This window comes from Thunnus albacares, chromosome 24 (assembly GCF_914725855.1).
Source record: "Thunnus albacares chromosome 24, fThuAlb1.1, whole genome shotgun sequence".
NCBI lineage: Eukaryota > Metazoa > Chordata > Actinopteri > Scombriformes > Scombridae > Thunnus > Thunnus albacares.
Genome location: NC_058129.1, coordinates 18,798,703 through 18,819,289, shown reverse-complemented (window position 1 = coordinate 18,819,289; position 20,587 = coordinate 18,798,703). Strand labels below are relative to the sequence as shown.

General features: G+C 36.1%; 2 long non-coding RNA genes across 3 annotated transcripts in view; one reads left to right on the top strand and one right to left on the bottom strand.

Annotated features, from left to right (window-relative positions):
* Window positions 1–969: 969 nt before the first annotated feature.
* Window positions 970–9,316, top strand: LOC122976128. 2 transcript variants are annotated; one of them, XR_006400805.1, is made up of 6 exons: window positions 970–1,215; window positions 1,442–1,496; window positions 7,401–7,555; window positions 7,643–7,707; window positions 8,864–8,994; window positions 9,171–9,316. It is a non-coding gene; the product is annotated as an uncharacterized LOC122976128 (long non-coding RNA). The 2 variants fall into 2 exon arrangements; XR_006400804.1 differs by having other exon boundaries at window positions 974–1,215; window positions 8,864–9,316.
* LOC122976129 overlaps window positions 8,846–20,587 on the bottom strand; it is a 32,972-nt gene continuing 21,230 nt past the window's right edge. Inside the window, exons 5-6 of the long non-coding RNA XR_006400806.1 lie at window positions 10,252–10,298; window positions 8,846–8,943 (exon numbers count right to left, since the gene is read on the bottom strand). This is a non-coding gene — a long non-coding RNA (uncharacterized LOC122976129). The remainder of the gene's footprint in view (window positions 8,944–10,251; window positions 10,299–20,587) is intronic.

Genomic DNA, 20,587 nt, shown 5'->3' with positions numbered 1-20,587 from the left:
TCCCCACACAGAAACAACATTAGACTAAACCAAAGTATAACAAAACAAAAAGAAAACTATCTCACAGAATGGAGAGAATCAACCAAAAACCAGAATAAACTGGAATGTTATTTGGCCCTAAACAGAGAACACTCTGTGACCGATCCAAGATAAGGAAAGTCCTGAACATGTACAGACTCGGTGAGCACAGCCTACCATGGAGAGAGGCCAAACAGCAGCAAGATTTGTGAACTGTTGTGACCAGAAAAGGGCGTCTAATGGAAAACAACCACCATGAAGACTGTCAACCACCTGTGTATTCCTGCACCAACCATTTGCACTGTGCTGATCTCTGTACATAGACACATTTACTGTACATACATTCATTTATTTTTAAAAAAGAAACAAAAAATTGTTGCAGTTTACATAGTTCTCACTTACTTGTATCTATATTTTTCACTGCAAGTCTACATTTTTCCGTTTTATTTTAAGCTATTTTTACTATTCTTATATATATATATTTCTAACAGCAAAATCACAATTCTTCTGTTTATGTACATTTTTTGTAGTTTTTATTTTGGCAATGTGAAGCTTTGGTGCTCCACCAGCAACGCTGACACTCTCCTCTGAGTCTGCAGCACAAAAGAACTGAGGAACACAAATTTTATAACGAGGAGATTTGATTTTAGCTGCTACCTGGAGACCACACAGACACGTTATTTAAAGTAGCATCAAATAAAAATACTCAAGCAAAGTACCTCAAAATTGTACTTAAGTAAATATACTTAGTTATTTTCCACCACTGCAACTATTTCAGGCAGAGTAATTCTCCGTTACTACAAAACCTGGACCTTTAATGTTTGAAATCGGTGAAATGCACCTTTAATACGTCCCATAATTAACGCAAAGCTGTTTTAATTATCTACCTGCAGTAATGTGAGTTATTTCTATCCAATCAGAAGCGGTTGCCAGGCAGCGCAGCTCTGCTCGGCCAATCACCTTTTTTCCTTTGGCCGTTGCCCGCCATACTGTGAGTGAGAGACGCTGAAGACGAGAAACGCGGAAAGAAACGGGTGAAAAAACGGAATAAAACCAACATTTGAGAGGTCGCTTCGTGTTTACGGTTTGTCAAAGCTGAGATAAAATTAATTACTGAAGAAATTTGGACGCCGAAAAGGTTTTGGAGCTGTTTTTTGGCGGCGGCTGGACGTTAATCAGAACACCTGCTGCTAAACGGTAAAGCTAACAAGCTAACTAATTGGCCGTGAGCTTTAGCCTTGTTTTTGTTTATATTTTAACTAATTTTAATTTGTTGACGTCTGTCTGTATCGTGTTTATACTAAGTTATCAGTAATTAGTTCGTGGTAACCAGTGGTGGAACCTGAGTACATTTACTCAACTACTGTACTTAAGTACAATTTTGAGACAACAAATTGTTAAAGAGTGAACTTGTGTTTTCCAGGTTTTCTTCTCGTTCCGCTGCCTCGGACCAGCTCCCGGATCTTACAGGTGAACAGGTACGTTTGGAAAAGTCTCAGCATTTCAACATTTAGTCGGCTGTTAGGAAACTATTTTGACTATTTTTTTAAAACTGTTTTTCCAGTAAAAAAAATGTCGCTGATTCCAGCATGTATATAAAGCTATGTGAAGCTTTTTTTGTGAGACATATATGATAACAAACTGAATATTTGGGTTTTTTTTTTTTGCCTCTGGTTGAATTTAAACACCACTTTTGAAGTTTGGCAGTAGTTTTAGTAGTTGACGTAATAGCAGTAGTTATGGCTGCTTGATTATGATAAAAATCATAATCATTATTTTGGTCAATATTACGATCACGATTATTTAACATGATTATTCGATGACTTTGGAAACATTATGCAGTTATTGAACTTAAAAATTGGCTTTGTAACAGTGGATTTCCTTGAACTTTAAATAAAATTCAACTGAAAAACTTAAACATTTTAAAGAACTGAACATAAAAAAATAGATAAATACATAATTTTATATATATATATATATATATATATATAAAATTATGTATTTAATGGATCAAAACAGATAAGATCCACTAAGTTGTAGTGCTTCCACAACCTAATGAAAACTAAGAAACATGTAATATATAAAAATGATAAATAAAAATAAAGTTTATTATTGTAGTGATTGTTAAGATGTGTGTTGTGTGGAGAGTGATCAATACTAAAATGATCATTTATCTTAGTACTTTGACAAACAAGAGGTTTGACAGAAATCATTGACTTGTATTATCCTGCAGTGTGTTTATATGCAGTTCAGTAACCAGTCGGTTTTCTCCAGAAAGCTGATTTCTTAACTGTCACTAAATGAGAAACCTGGTTTCTGTAATCTGAGTTTGGGATTAGAGAAACCTGGTTTCCATTGGTAGTTTTCTCTGGAGAACGCCGATTTCTCTGCCATGTATCTGCGTAACCAGGTTTCTAATTAGCTTTTTACTACTTAGCATACTCACAATAACAGACTGCAGACAGAGAAAGCACAGCTCCAAGCAGCTGGATGTAAGTGTAGCGGGGGACTATATTAGCCTCACAGTTTATAATGCCCCCGTTAAGGTTCCTTTATATGGCTGATAATAGTGACAGCCTACGGTCTCTGCGTTGTGTTGTGATGATGATGATGGTGGACTAATGGCTGACAGTTAATAACATCAGTTGACTCCAACGAAGACGCCCAGACACTCCGATGTTGATTCAGTGATGTCTGTTTATTGCTTACAAGCACCTCGGGATCTGGGGGATACAAGCCCGGTCTCAGTAAAACTATTTAACATAAATAAAATCATAATCAAAGGAAACTTACTATACTAATAAATGATTTCTGTGACGAAGCTTAATAACCGTTAAATAAAAAATTACAGGGCCGACGGTCGAACCTTGACCAGGATCAAAAACTCACTATATTACAGATTATTGATAGAGATGAATCAGTTCACATAGATAATCACTCTGAATGTCAATATAATTATAATTAGTAATAAAGTCTCTCTCAGGTCAGCTGTACATTATTATTTACAGGTTTCCATTTAATAGTCACACACTCACCTGGTCTGACTGGTTCCCCGATGATGCTTTATAGCTGCATCGTTACCATGATACTATGTAGCCAAGTATTACATATTAAATATAAGATAACAGCATAAAATAATGAAAATAACACAAATATGTACACCTTACAACTGCTAAATAAAGGTAAAATTACCGACAAAATTATATTCTATATTAAAAGATTATTATTATTATTAAATAATAATAATAATAATAACAATAACAACAACAACAATAATAAGTGCTCTCACAGTGCTTTACAACAAAAGAAATTACATGCACTAAGTCCTTTACATGAAAAGGACATAACATAAAAGCATGTAAAAACATTGATGTAACATAAATAAAATAAAAATAAAACCCACTTGACAAAGTGAAACTAAAATACATAGAATGCACACTGAATAATAATCAAAAATGAAATATGTTAAAAATAAGTTGAAGCATAGATTATGTAGAATGTGTAAAATAAAGTAATATATATGATACTTTAAAAGAAGCACAGTAGAGCGAAGCTGACTGAGCTTTAAACTGTGCAGCAGAGAGGAAGTGCAAAGCTATTTAAATGCTCGGGTAAAGAATTATGTTTGAAGCTTTCTTTTGAAAGTATCTAGCGAGCTGGCTTCTCTGATATCTATCGGTAGTTTATTCCATAGTTTTGGGAGTAATTGATAGAGAGAATTGTCTTCTTTCGGCTGTTACTGGGAACCTCCAATAAACCAGCAGCAGATGATCACAGTGTTGCAGAGGGCAGGTAGCTAACAGGGATTTGGTGATATAGTTTGGTCCTTGCTCGTTTAGGGCTTGGTATATAAGGAGGAGGACCTTAAAGTCAGTTCTAAATGTTACAGGAAGCCGGTGCAGAGCAGCTAAAACCGGACTGATGTGTTCTCTCGGATCTGGTTAATAACCGAGCTGCAGAGTTTTGGATGAGCTGAAGTCTCTCTGTGGCTTTTTTCGGGAGGCCAGTAAAAAGTGCATTACAGCAGTCTAGCCAGCTTGAGATGAAGGCATGAGTTAGTTTCTCAGCATCTTTTTGATTTATTAATGGTTGTGCTTTTGCTGTTTCTAAGGTGAAAAAATGACGTTTTTATCACCTTCTTAATGTGGGACCCGAAGTTTAGATCTAATCCAGGGAGGTAATTTCCCCGGATTATTAAACAGCATTTCTCTTTTTGTTTCGGGGCCGACTAGTAGGATTTCAGTTTTATCCTCATTTAATTTTAAGAGGTTATTGCTCATCCATTTATTAATTGCTAATAGACAGTTGGTGATGGAGTTAATAGCTGCAACATCACCACACCAGTTGATCTGTATCCACTCAGCCCTTTTCAACATACATGAACCACATGGAGACGTCCACACAGTCTGTGCACCTCTGCCCTTAACATTTATTGTTCAAATTTCAACTGAGGGTGCACAATATTAAAGTGAGGGTGCCTGGCCACCGAGGAGGAAAATTTACTATAAAATAAAGCAAGATGTCATTTCTTAGGATAGATTTCACATATCTCTGTTACTGACATGTAACCTAGTCTATATTGGTAATGCTATAGTGAGTGGACAGGTTAGGCTGTAATAATAATCGTCAGTGTGTTAGAGTGGCAATCTGGTTGCCATGGTAATGGATTACATCTGACTATTAACCACATCCCATTTTCTGTTTGAAAAAGAAGGTTAACCGTTAAACAGGAAGTAACACGGGCAGTGTGCACCTTTTTAAAAAGCTGTCATTACCGTATCATCCGAGGGGATGTTCTCAGTTTATTTTTACAACTTGGAGGTGTCTGTTTTTTCAGTGATTTGGTGTTTTATACAAATCTGTCAGCTGCAAATTCCTGACATGCGTTGAGGAAATGAAAGCTTTCATTGGGATAAACGTTCTCTTGGGCATCCCTCTCCCTTGCAAGTTATCTATTGCTTGCTGACACCTACTTCTGTGGTACCATTAGACTGAGTAGAAAGGACTTTCCCAGGCAGTCACAACTGGGGAAACTAGCGAGAGGTGAGAACATTCAGTGGTCAGTAGGAGATCTCATGATTTGCTGCTGGAAGGACAAATGGGATGTTGTGATAAAACCAGCAAGCAGGTTTTGACAGATGATTGTTGACTATAATTCCAAGATGGGGGGAGTTGACCTTTTGGATCAGCTTTGGAGCTACTGTGATGTAGGTCGCACAGGAAAGAAGTGGTGTAAGTAGGGCTGTAGTCTGCTGGTTGACTAGTCGATTAGTTGGTTGATATGCTCTTGTCTGACTAAATTCTCATTGGTCGAATAATCTCTGTGTTATTTTCATAAGGAGTAAAGTGCTACATCAACAGCTTTCCAGGATTAATCCATTATTTCCTGCAGCGGGAGGGACAGACTAACAAATTACCTGTGAAAACAACGGGGGTGTATTCAAAACACAACTTTGAACTTGCCCAACCTGATGGAGCCTGCTGGGTCTAAACTGTACTCAATGTTTACTGAACGTTTACTGAATCTGTGTTTCTCCTATAATTATCACAACAAGGACCCCCACCAGGCCAAGAAAATGTTTGTCATTATTTTACTTTAATTTAATTTTTAAGGCCTTGGAAACTATTGGTAGCGTAACGTCGTTGAGGAATACAGCATTGTGTAGTGTGTTTGCATAGCGGGTGGGAAAGAGCGAGCGGAAGAGAAGTCACAGGGAATGTGGGCGGAGCAGAGGAAAAGGTCCGTAGTAAGTTGTCAGTCTGGCAGTAAATGTACAGCACAGACTACAGTTTGTCAGTTAATAAATGCTAAAAAGTCACATCTGTTGTTTCCCCAAGTGCTGGAAAAGTGAAGGAGGTTAGCTCCAAAGTTAGCAACAATAGGTTAGCGCCCCCCCCCCCCCCGCGCGACTAATCGATTAGTTGAAGATTATGTATGATTTCAGGTTGGTTGACTACAGCCCTCGTGTTTTGGGGAATGTTAAACATCACCATAATCAATGCCTGCATTGTGTGGGTGAACCTGCCGAGGCTTTTACCCTCAAAGCCTTCAAGTTGAAGCTTGTCCATGCTGTGTGGTTGATAAAGCTCTGCATCAGGTTGTTATCAGAAATTTGAAGCCAGGTCACTCTCTAGTCAAGTAAGAGAGGGTGTGTTGTTTGTTGGCGAAGTGGGGGGGGGGGCATAAAGTGTGGGCGGGGTGTAGAGACAACTTCTGGATGCTCCACCTGTGCAGTGCCATTGTGCAAACTGGTACCATGCTTCCAAGAGTTTCATGGCATGCTGCGAAGTATCTGCCTGACGATGAGGCTGTTTCAGTGTTTGGCAATATTTTCAATTCAGCTTTTCAATTTGTTTTCGAATCTGCATTTCTAGTTGATTTGGTCTTTTTTTTAGTGAATTCTTGGTAAAATTAATATCATTTTAATTAGCTAAATGCCCAATTCTTTCCATATTTCATAGAAAATGTATTTGCATATTTTAATTGGTAGAATTTTCTGTTAAAAGTTTGTGATTTACCAAATAATTTTTTACTTTTCCAGATGTTATATATTTATATATTAGTCACATTGAAATATAAACAAATCTAATCAATGAATGAATCCCTGAGTTGAGTAGGGAATATGGTTTGGTTTAAAGGAAATGGCTATTTACTACGGTTTTAGTGCTATTTGTTGTTTTTTTTTTAAATGTGTTGAATCAAACTTGGCCTAAAAGGCTACAAATGCTGAATATTTGGTATCAAATTAAAAAGGAGGTAGTGTTTTTAAAAAATGAAAACAACAATTTCTTTCTGTTTTTGAGATACAGCTGTTGGTTTTAATTGTGTAGGAAAATGCTCATTTAGGTGACGGTTCTCAGTGAATTCTACTGGGGTTAATTAGAGGGTTAGTTGTTCTATTTGAAGGAGACAGGACACATTAATGTAGCGCTAAAATGATTAGATGATTAACAGAAAATTATAAGGGAACAATTTAGATAACTAATCATTTATCAAATGTACAGTGAAATGTTTAACATGTCCACAGTCAGTGAAAATTACAAGTATAACAAATATACAGACTTTTAAAGTGCAAAAAATAATTTATTTAAATAAAATCCAAAATATAACAAAGGGTTGAAAACTAATGAAGTGATTTGGAAACCCAAATATTTTTGTATTTATTTTAGCGAAGAACATTTTAGTTGTCTTATCAATAATTTATAAAATGTTATTTACAAATAACTGAAAAAGCCGAGATATTTTGGAATGTAATAGAAAAGAAAGGGGCCCAGGGTTGAACCTTGGGGTACACCACACAAAATATTTGCTAACATAAACACCAGCTCAGCTTTACTGCCATCTGCTTACAGATACCCTAAATGCATTTCCTGTCTTGCAGATCTCCTGATGGATCAAAAGATGTAAACCAACGGTGGTTTCAGGCACAGAAGGAAGTGAAGAAAAAGATTTCACATCATTCATCCAGAGCTTCCTGATCTCCATCCACACTTCAGCACCATCGAAGAAGTGGAGGGGATACAAATGATCTCTTGTGTAAGTACTTGTAACAAAAAATAGTCAATTAAATGATGAATCTGTTGAAAGATGATCTGATTTAAAGAAATGTTCCTTGTTTTGCAGCTAAATTTACAAGACGTCCACTGACGGTACAGATGGTGGCAAAGGATGGACAACCAAAGGGGAAGGTAGGACCACGTTTTATATTTTAATCAGTGAGCTTCATTCCAGCAGTTGTTAACAAATAATCATAGTATTACTTTATTTAAATATATTTAAATTAATAATTAGAAAAAGGGCTGACTAAAAACAAATTAAAATCAATAAATGCAAGACAATTTGTAGTCACATTAATTGAAAAATTGATAAAAATCTTATGGTAGTAATTAATTAGTAGAAATAATGAGATTTATTATGTATCAACAGGTAAAATATACAAACAAGAAAGTAGATGTTAAATTCTCTATTTTTATTGAAAATTTCAAGTAGGAAAATACATGTTACTAAAACTTAAATTGTAGTAATTACAATTAATACTAATAAGATTTTTAAGTACAAGAAAGAATAAAAGCAATTATTGAATTTTAATATAACAAGAGGCAAAGAAACAGAATTACTAATATCACCAAAATACTGCTTACTTGTAATATTAATAGTTCATTTCATGTAAATAATCACTAAGTAATAATTTGCCACTATATTGTGAGTAAAGCTTTATGAATAATAGAGATGAGAAATAAGGCAGACAATAGAAATAATTAGAGTAATGTTTATTATTACTGCAACAAGAAACATTCTTAAACAGTCCCACACAATTAGCTCAGTAAATATTTACATTAATGTTGCTACTACTGTTAGAAACTAAACATGTAATTTTTCACATTACTGCAACTGTAAGAAGTACGTGAATATTGCTCTAATATTACAAATACTAATATAGAAGTATATATTAGTTCTTTAGTAACCAAAACTACCATAACATGGTAAATAGTGTAATATTTTCCTTTGTTAGTACTGATGTATTCCTAATAAATATTGCTACTTAATTATATAATTAATACTTCATAATTATTTACCCCATTACTGTTTGTACTATTAAAAAAACAACTTCAGTATTAATAGATACTGATTATTAGTACTACAATAGTAAAAACTATTATTAGTGTTAATATTGCTGATAATTTACCTTAAATAGTGCAATAAGTTGTTAGTAGTGGTAAATCCTACTATTTTTATTATGGATAAGTATTACATCTAATACAAATGTTAATACTGAAGATTACTGCAACTTGCTATTATTACTACTTTATGCACATAATTAACAGCATGTTGTTTTCACTGCAGGAGGGGAGGATGACAATGTCAGCACATCAGCAGGAAGATCTCCAAACACAACTGCAACACCAAGCTGCTGCACCTGCAAACTGTAGATAAGGTTATAAAACATACAATCACATGACAGCATTTTTCTTCTTGTCAACAAATGTCATGTGTGCATCAAACCCTGATGTATCTTATTCCTCTCTGTTGTTGACCTCCATTGTTGTTCAAAAACTATTAAAAAAAGTTTACAACACAGAGGAATAAGATACATCAGGGTTTGATGCACACATGACATTTGTTAACACAGACTGATCAATACAAAAGGAAGTTATATTAAACCATATTTGATAGTACTTTATTCCCTCCTCTATGTATTGTAAATACATAATGGTGTATTCATATATACTATTTATAGCAAAATGAGAGGAATAGTTAAAATAAAGTGACCTCTGGTGGTCAAACTAGATCAATACAGCTTTGGTCTGTTTACTGATTTCAGGCAAGTTAAAAGTGAACAATAAACATTAATCATCTTAGCACTTAATCAATTAATTTTAAGCAGTCTGTTTATTTTTAATCACTATGAACTGTTGATTTCACAAAATAATAATCTGAAGTGATTTTATTGCTGTATCTATATAAATTGTCTACATGAATTTATAGATAAAGTATATTTTTAATGTATTTTACTTACTGCATTTTTTAAGTTAATTTAGATTTACATGAACTATTATTCAATACATTTTGTTGTACACTTTTCTATGTTTTGTAATGAACTGCAGTTTGTATAAATAAAGTCTATTGGTAAGTTATTAAGGCTTAACTGTTGTTTCACACAATTTAATGTCTCAGGTTTTTGTTACTATAAATGCAATAACTAACATTTATCTCATGCTGTCTGTTGCTGGAGGTTTATAGAGTAGATACTCATAATATATTTCAATTTTAAAGTTACTTTTTCTATCTTGTGTAATCATTAATTAACTTTATAAGACAAAGTACATCAGATAAAACAGTTTGGTTTTGTTTCCACCTCAGCAACTTTTCTATTATTAAATTCATATTTGGACATTATAAATATATTGATTACTTTCACACAAATAAAATGGACTTAATATTTTTTAATGAATAGTAATCACCAGATATTTTATAAGAATAATGAACTGATGTGGGATAAATCTTTGTGTCTGATTGGCTTTTTCTGCTTTGTTTATACACCTGATTAATCATGTGATCAATTAAAAGGTTAATTAAAGGTAAATTATCTCTCAACAACATTATAAATGTAATAAAAATAGACCATGTTCTGCAGCAGGTTGAAGTTAAACTTCACTTAAATTTAAGGTTATTTTACAGGTTTTAAACTAAACTGCAGCTCAGTAACTTTAATTAAAATAATTAATTCTTACCTTAATAATTCTTCATCTCTTCCTGTTGACGGGTTGAAATGTGACTCCTGTAGAGAAAAAGACAAAATAAACATCAGTATAAAGCTGCAACTGTTAAAACTAAACCAGACTGTTGCAGCCACCAGGAGGCAGCGTTTCACTGGGTAGTGGCGTCATCACAGGATTTCTGGGTAGTGGAGTTTTTAAATAAATCAGGTCATAAATCAGGTAATACATTTCTACACATTCATCTTTGTACACAAACAAAAGCTAAAGAGCAGCAGAGGACTGAAAGAAGAAATTAAAGTTAATGAGGAACTTTGATTAAACTTAACATAACTTAAACTAACAGTTGAATGTGTACATACATACATACTGTATATGGCCAAATGCAGTTTTAGAAACATACTTGCAATTTTATATTATGTTCATCCAATTAACTGTTTAAATGTACTTTTTGTAAATGTTATATGTATTTAATCATTGAAACATCCTCATTTTGACACTTATTTGTACACTTTTCTTAACATTTAATTGTATTTAATGTTTAAATTTTGCTTTTTTCCATATATATTTTGTGAATAGTAGATACTTGTAATTTACTTCTAATTAAAACACATTACATTAACACAAAGTTTGTATTATTTACACATTGCATGTATTGTTTGACCTTTGTAGAACTTGTATTCTGTCTTTTCTCTCACTTTGTATATTTTAAACACCATGTATAATACCTGTCAATAATGCAGTATTCTAGTTTATAAGATGACTTTTCTATACTTGATGCATGTGTTCTTGTAGGTTATGTTACTGTAGTTACGATCAATAATTCCACCAGTCAGATAATAGTCGGTAGTTTATCTGTGCAGACAGCAGATGGCGCTCTGACTCTGCACATGATTCTCCATTAAAACATCAACGTCCTGCACTCAGACACTGATTTAAGTACAGAAGTATCAGCAGTAGAAGTACTGTGTCGTATTGTGCAGCAGAACGGCCTTTATCGGTGTTATATTATTAAAAACTATCATATTATTATTGGTGCATTAATGTGTAAACAATGAATGTTGTACTTGGTTAATATGGAGCCGATTTAACTATTTCTTCAGTAGTTAAATCTATAAGGCATCATATCTTATGTACGTAGAATCTTAACCAGCGAAGTATAAAGTACAATATTTAAATACAGGTATAAAATATGAAGTACCATAACTTAGAAATACTCGGTTACTTTCTATCAGTGGCAGAGACGAAGAGAGCAACGCAGTCAAGATTACAGGAAGAGGCTAAACTCATTTTTTAATTTTATATTAAATATTTCAGAGTAAACATTTCATTATGAAACTGTGAAATTACAGTTTTTTTTAATTTATACTTGTATACATACATATCAGCATCTTTGAGTGAAGAGATCAGAACTTATTGCTGCATTTTAACTGTAAAATTTAATTAAGTACATGTACTCCAGTACTGTACTTAAGTACAATTTTACTTTTTTATACTACTACAACAACTACTACAACTAAAGTAAAGTGTTTCTACTTGAAGGCTACCAGCAGGTTAATTATTAATATTAAAACAATAATAATATGTGAATGATGGTTTAGTTTATAGGTGTGAGTGTGAGTGTGTTCATGCTCAGACACAATAATCATCTTCCTGCATCAGGAGAGCAAACACACACAGTTGTCATCAAGCAGCCGTAATGAACACACACACACACAGTGCTGAGGAGCTGCTAATTAGCCTGTGTGTAATTTTCATTGTTGCCAATTACAGCCGGAGGGGCTGAGGTGTGTGTGTGTGTGTGTGTGTTTACTCTCGATGCTAACGAGCCGGCTGCCCTGCCAAGCGGTTGACCCACTTCCCAAAGGAGGTCCCCGAGGACCCCCCAACACACACACACACACACATACAGTGGTGGGCGTGTCCAGATGAGGTCACATGATCAAAACTACTCAACCTCAGTGTGATTTTGACCTCCTTGTTGTTTCTTGGTTGTCTTCAGGTGACTTTTTCTTTATGTTACATATGTGGGAATGTGTTGTTTTAATAAGAACATGTTTCTCGTGGTTCTTGGCTGTGAAGTTTGTCTCTGTTCTCACCTTAATCTCAGGTTAACACTTGAACACCTGAAGCTTGATTTATGACATCACAACCAGTTAGGAGCCAATCATGTTCCAGACATCATGTTCCAGACATCTTGTGTCCAGCAGAAAACTTTAGAAATCAACAACATTTACAGATTTGTACCTGAAGGAGATGATGTTTCTAACTTTTGTTGTAAAAAACACGTCAGACATAAATGACTATTAAAGCAGAGTATTTGTATGATTTAAAACATGTCTGGAGGAGATATTTAAATGGTTTGATCTAAAAAATGTCAGAAAGTAGTGACAAATTCATATTATAATCAGCCTCAGTTTCACCTTTTAATACTTCAACTGTCACAAACAATCAAGTAAACAAACGGTTAAACTTCAGATACTACTGGAGAAACATTACAAATTGTATAACATTGTGTAATACTTCTAATAAACAATAAACAGACTCATTTTACTCTGAGTGTAAACTGCTGTTGTTCATCTTGTCCGACATCCTTCAGTAACATGAGAGGAACCTGCAGCTGATTCACACTAACAGTAACACCGAGACGCTTCCAGTCTGTTTATTTCTCTGTAAAGCAGTTTGTTCCACACCAGCCGTCTCTCTCTCTTCTCTGCCTGATGACACTTTTTATTACAAAGTTCAGCTGAAGTCGTCAATATCAGCGTAATTACTGAAACCATGTTCATCTTTCAGAGGGCTGAGAGGCTCCAATACTGTTACTGATACAACAAATAACCTGTCAAACTATTTATTGATCCAGCAGTAACAGGCGACTGCTAAGTTAGCTAATGCTAATAAGGCAACACTTCAAATACCTGCAGTTAAAACTAACTTTTTTAACCCTTTTAACTACTACTACTACTACTACTACTACTACTACTACTACTACTACTACTACTACTACTACTGCACCCCTGGTCATTATTTACTGTAGAGATGCAACACTTAAAGGATTCATTGATTATGAAAACAGTTGCTGATCACTTTTCTGTCCATCAATTAATCAGCTAAATGATTTTTAAAGTTGTGAGGATTTGACAGTTGTTTGTTGGGATTTCTGTAACTGTAACAGACATTTTTCACTGTTTTTAGACATTTTATAGAACAAATAATTAATCAATAATGGAAATAAATGTCAGTTGCAGCTTTAATTCACTAAAATCCAAAGTGACGTCTTCAAATGTCTTATCTATCTGATCAACAGTCCAAAACTCAAAGATATTCACTTTATAAAGATATAAACCAGAGAATAAGTTGTTTTTATTGATCATTGATCAGATAATGATGTCAGCTCTGATGGCGGTTTCCATCTGTGACAGGAAGTGAGCTCGTTCTTAAGGAGAGACGGAGCTCAGTCTTTGTGTGTCGCGGTGTTTCAGAGCAGGTGGGCTCACAGAGCGGAAATAAACTCCGTCACCTTTTTCTGCTTTTTCACTCTTAATCCAATTATTCACAAAGTGTCCGCGCCGCCGCCTTCCTCGCCAAGAAAACAGCAGCAGAGCCCCGAGCAGGAAGACGCCAGTTGTGGTCCCACGAGATCAAACACACGCCAACACACACACACACACACACACACACACAGCTCTGAGCAGCTTTGTTTATCTGTCTCCTGCTTTAATGTTATGTATATATGTACGTGTGTGTATATGTATGTATCTATGTCATATTCATGTTAAACATTATTGATCCCTGAAGGGAAACTGTCTCTTTGTTCCATTCAGAGGTCAGAACACACGTTTAGCTTCCTGTTAGCTGCTGGAGATTCACTGTTTTGCTCCGAGACGCTTTAAGTCTGATTTTATTCTTCTTATAAAGTCCTGAAGTGGAAACTAAACAAATCCATCGTTCCTGTTTAGATCGATGGTTTCCAGGGTGGATTGGGGTTTTTTTTTTTTTGTACATTTTTTAGATTTTGGCTACTTGTGGCAAATGACTTCAAGAATGGAATCACTTACACATTACCTATTACTCATTAAAAAGTAATCACATTACTTTACTAATTACTCCACAGTGACAGCATGACGTCTTGTCCTCTTACTGACACTAAACATGTAAATAAGACAACTGTGGAGTTGTATAGTTGACCAGTCTGTCCACTAAACACACAAACTGACATCAAACCACCAGCAAACAAGTCCAACCTCAAACTTCAACATACTGTCCTCATTATAGAGAGGAGTAAAAACGTTACTGCAACATTTACAAAACATACGTGTTACAGCCAAACACTGCTTGTGGAATACAGATATGTATCTGAGCTGAGGACAAGCATCACCAGGAAGCTCATGTTTTATTGTTGAGTTGCAGTTTGTGTTGCAGGTGGAGCCACAAACGAAAAATCACTAATAAAAGATGTTTAAAAAAGTTTGGGAAGCACTGATGTAGATGCTCTATGATTAGGAAATAGAAGTGGATGCAAAAATACAACAGTTCACCCTCAGTGGCTCAAATTTGCAAGTTGAATATGTTTTAACTAAAGCAAAGAAAAAGAACTGCATGTAGATACATTAATGAATGTACAGAAACAAGACGTTTAACTAAATATTACAAAAATAAACTACTAGTGTGATGTTTGTCTTTAATGTCGCTGCACATCAGATGCTGCTGTGACACATAATCTGCTTTGCATTTGTACTATACTGATAATAATAATAATAATGATAATAAGTCATAAAAGTGGTACAAACATTATTCTACTTTTATACTTTAATATCTTTATTAATTGACTGTTTTCATTCAGATGTTTTTTTTTACATTTTATATGTTTCGGCAGCTGAAGCAGATCAGATTACAGTCTGGGTTGTTTAATGAACCAGTCTGAGTTTTTATACAGAAACATTATGAAGCCTTTTGTGTCTCCAGATGTGTGAAGTCTGATAAATGAGTGTCTGTTGTGTCTGAAGACAAAAACTCTGATTATTCTGACCAAACGCTGCTAACAACAACAACAACAACAACAACAACAAAGGTTTTCATGTTCTGTTCTCATGTAAAAATACACAACAATACTAAGATTTCCTAATTAGCACTAAACACAAACAGCAGCTGAGGCTGATGGGAACGGGTCATGAGTTCAGTCATAAACCAAAGTACCAGACAAACATTTGGACCTGATGATGGCGCTGATATAAATATAAATCATCCTGATGGGAAAACGAACGTCTGAACCAAATTTCATGACGATCCGTCTGATAGTCGTAGAGATATTTCAGTCTGGAGCGACAGACTGACGCTGACATCTACAGCCGAGCTGCTCGCGTCCTTCAGTCTGTCACACAGCGTCACCATGAACCTGTGTGGGTGTGCGGACACAACGGGGCTGAATTCATACATTATCACACGTATCTGCATGAAGACTTTGATTATACATTCGCTGTCTTTCTCGGTGACTTTCATTACAGATGATCGGCCTGTAGGTCTGCCGGAGTCGGGAATGTTTATGCTGATGTTGTGGGAGCAGAGCGGCGAGGGTCCCGACATCCCCGGGACGAATCCTCAGGAGGAATCTCTCGCTCTGTTCCTGTCACCTCCGAACACAACAGAGCGTCTCTGAGGGCAGCGAGCTGTTAAATATTCCCTCCTCTAAGTATCTGCCTCCTCTGTGTCCTGATGCTGCTGCTGGTTTCTCCTCCTCCTCTGGAGGTGGAGGTGGAGGAGGAAGAGGAGGAGTAGATGGATTGGGTGAGTAGTGACCTTCGGTTCAGGGACGCTGCATATAAAGAGGCTGACAGACCGACAGACAGCAGCACTGTCAGCAACACTGGTGTAAACAGAGACGGGACTGATGTGACGGTCTGAGTGAAGCTGAACCACTGATGTTTGACGACGTTCAGCCTGGTTCTTCTAACGGTGGCCGTTCTGTCTGGATTTCACTCCGTATAGAGCTGAGGATCACTTTCATTACCAATTAACTGTTTAGTCACTGAAACATTAAAAAATAGAGCCCACAGTGATGTCTGACGGACACAAAACCTTCAAGATCTTCAGTTTATTGTCATATATGAGGAAGAAAAACAGTAAATCGTCACATTTGAGAAGCTGGAACCAGTAAATATTTGGCATTTTTGCTTTAAAAACGACTGAAACGATTACTTGATCATCTAAATAGTTGCTGGTTAATTTTCTTTTAATCTTTATAAGTACTTTATAAGTACCAAGAAATCCTGTCAAACCAGTAATATTTCACAAAATGAACTATCTACAAACTAAATGTTCTAGTTTGAACTTTTTATCACCCTGCTGATCTGTTAGCTCGATGCTAACGTTAGCTCGATGCTAACGTGTCGTGTATGAAATGATTCGTTTCTTCTGATTACAGCGACAGAAATAACGAGTTTAATGAGCGACTCAAACAAAACTTTCACATCCAGACTGTGGAGACAGAAGCTACGTTCATGTTGCACCATGTTGTTACTATTATTATGAATATTATTAATTATTATCTTGTGCTGCTTTATTACTGTGTTTATCTTTGTTTATTTTATATTTTTCTTGCCTTGTGAAGCACTTAATAACATATTTTAACCAATAAACGTTATTGTTTCTAGTTTTTTTATATACTGCATTAGTTGCTTAATCAATTAGTCAATCGTCAGAAAAATGAATACCAACTATTCTGAATCGATTCATTGTTTTGAGTCATTTTTAAAGAAAAAAAGTCAAAATTCTCTTATTCCAGCTTCTTAAATGTGAATATTTTCTGGTTTCTTTCGTCTCTTTGACAGTAAACTGAACATCTTTGTGGACAAAACAAGATATTTAAAGACGTATAACTTTACTTTAGAGGTAAACAGATTCTACAGAATCATCCTGAAAGTCTTTGATTGTTAAGCAGCAGTGCGACTCGTATATATGACTCAGAGTCAGAAGAGATGAAAAAACTGAAATGTTCCTTTAAAGAGCTTCACAGCTTCCTGTTTTGTTAGAGCAGCTTCCTGCTGGATGAAGAGTCTCAGCGTCAGGTCACAGAGTGTTTGCAGCTATGTGAGTAATGACTCCAGCTTCTGTTTCTGGAGAAGGTCATAAACACGTTCACCATCAACTTAAACACTCAGACCCTCCCCGACCTGCGAGGGTCTGTGATTAGCCTCCAGCTGCCCCGCTGGAGCCGCGACCTCCGCCGGCCGGGACGCTAATTACTGTGAGCTCGGCGCGCTGCAACAGCTGCCTTTTAATGGCACCTTCACCTGTTTTCAAGCAGCTCCACCTCACACTGAAGCTCAGGACCTGTTTACACGCTGGATACTCCTTCACACCAGTCACACCAGTCACACCAGTGAGGCCACAAACTGATTATTTCATAAGTTGAAGGTGGAAAACTTAATATTTGTTTCACATGAGACATGAGAGGAGCTGAGCTGGACCACCAACACCTCCATGATAGTAGAGAGTCTACTAGTCTACCCCAAAAACCTGCTTGTGAACTTTAACTGCAGTGCTGTTCAGAGCATCCTGACACACTGGCCGACAGAAAACCTCTGCAGCAGATAGTGAACAGAGACCAGGATGTCACTGGGAACCATCTACTGGACCTGGACTCATCTACACCTCACAATCATCAAAGATCCATCGCACCAGAACCCCCACCTGTTCAACCTCTCGCTCTTCCTGTGGTTCTACTACATGAAGCTGCTTCGACCCCCCAGTGTGCAATAACTGGAGCCCATTGTTTTAATATACTTTACACTTTATGTATTTTATGAATGTTTGTATGTATGTTTTTGAATCAATGTTAACATGTTACATGAAATGTTGTTGTGTTGAACAATAACAATAAAGCTCATCTATGTATCTATGTATGTATCTAACCTCATTGTGGCGTCTCTGCTGAATTAAATCTGTATTTAACGTCTTATTTCTCGTCTCCAACATGAGCGAGTCTGATCTCTCCTGGGGGAGGAACGTGGGTTCAGACCCTGCAGCAGCTTCACCTGTCAGATCAAGCAGGTCGGAGGCCCGGGGGTGGTGGTGGTGGTGGTCGGGGGGGGGGGGACGGGACTCATCTTTATTTCAACATCGACCCCGGCTGACCCCCAGAGGGAAGCAGCATTAGCACATTTACTGGGACAATAAACCTGTTTGACACATATTTTTACATTAAAAACATCAACAACCTGATTATATTCAGTGTTTTATCTCCTTCATCTTTTCATCATTTAAAGATACTGAGATGTTGATTCTTATTATCTGGTCGCTGCTATCAGCTGTTTTTTTTACAGGATTTCCTGATATTTGTTTATATATTTGGTTTTTTTAGTAGTTTTTATTCCCACATGATCTGCCTCGCACGAGACAAACAATGAAATCCATCACGATTTCATCTCATTCTCACTGTTTACTGTCAGTTCTCCTGCAGCCGGATCAGAGCTGGATAAAGTTATTGATAAGGCTAGTCCAACACTTCCTACTGCTGCTGCTTCACATTAAAAGCATCCAACTGGCAAAAAACAGAGTCTCTTTTATTTTGAAGCAGCCACAGGAAACAGTGTATTTGTCACTGAAGTTATTCTACCAACAATTAAACTCATTTTTTACATTGTTGCTTCCCTCAGCGGTCGATATGTGATTCCAGCTGAATTCTGGGACGTGTAGTATAAAAACACACATGCAGTTACCAACAGACACCACAGATGTCTCCAAAAACACCTGGACTGAAACCTTAACGGACTGAAAACGAGGTGAACTTTAGAGGAGGAACGACTACATGAAGACGTAATAAAAACGTGCGCGAAGGTGTAAAGCACTAAATGTCCACACATGAAGGTTCAACCTGACTGAAAACTTTACACTCTGACATTCACTGTTTGTCAGTTGGTAAATTGGCGGTTTTGTCAGATTTGTGCAAATAACTCGAGGCAAAAAGTTGTCTTCACTTCCTGTCCCAACAGTTTAAAGATTTAAAGCACTTTGAATCTATTGTTTTAAAAGGTGCAACAGATGCTTCTTTACATAAAAAACTCATTTTGACAAATTTTTGACAGTGAAAAAAAAAGTCCTGCACACTTCTGGTTAATTTTTCATCAGACTTTCATCCGATAAAACTGAGAGATTTTGCCTCAGAGAGCAGAACAGTAAAAAGTTTTATCCAAACACGTCTCAGTAAAACTTCCTGGTGAGCAAGAATGTTGCATTTTTTATTTTAAAACATGTTTATTTCAGTTCAACATCTGCGTCCCACCTATTTTTTTTATTTACTTTCACTTAAAATGCATTTTTGTGGCCAACATGACCTCCTGAGGTCAATCATATTGTAAACTGTTTAACTGTGATGTGTGTTAACGGCTCATATTTACACTCATCAGGGATGAAAAAACCCAGAAACGTCTGGGGTTGATGACATCACATAAAGGCTGTGATGTCATCAGACTGGCGGGTCACATGTGGTCCAGATGTGGAGCTGCGATGTTCTGAGGAGTTTGTTAAATATCCAGATCTGTCTGATTAATCACTCATAATTTGATGCACTAAAGAGTCGTCACAGTAATTAGCGAATGATTAGCAAATGATCTGGAATTGCTCAAAATCTGACTTATTAGCATAACATTAATTGCTTTGTTTCATAAAAGCCAGCTGGCTAATTGTTCTCTGTTCCCCCGAACAGTAATTGATCCAGAATGGAGGTGTTTCTGTGTGTGTGTGTGTGTGTGTGTGTGTTCATGTGCGTAACGAATACTAAACCAGCCCTTAAAGGAACACACCGCAGAAATGAACACAAACAGGATAAACGTCCTGCTGAAAACCACTGAACTCAACCTCTGGACAACGTTAGCAAACGTTGTTACAACGTTAATTATGACCTTTATTCTCCATTTCATCACATTAAAACCATTTCAGGTATCAGTTGTTGAATTATAAGTCAAACATTTATCTTTTTGGAGCCTTTATGGACGCCAGAAGTTAAATTAAATATATTAAAAGGTCAACAGTTGATTCATGAGCTAAGAGCTGAAGAATCTCAACTCAATGTCCACTTACTAAACCAGACTGAAAGCAGATCCGCGTTTTAAAAAATGTTTCAGTAGGTGACAGGAAGTTATATAATCCATCAGTCTGAAGGTTTATCTGACACCAGAGAGGATTTCACAACAACAAATTAGAGATTATAAAGACCCCTGAGGTTAATTTGTAATATGTCGCTGTATGTTTCATCTCCCAGAATACCTGACGTATAACTGTTAGCAAATACTGTACATTAATAAAATGTCCATATGTGTTACTAACTACATTACACTGTGTTATAAAGCATTTA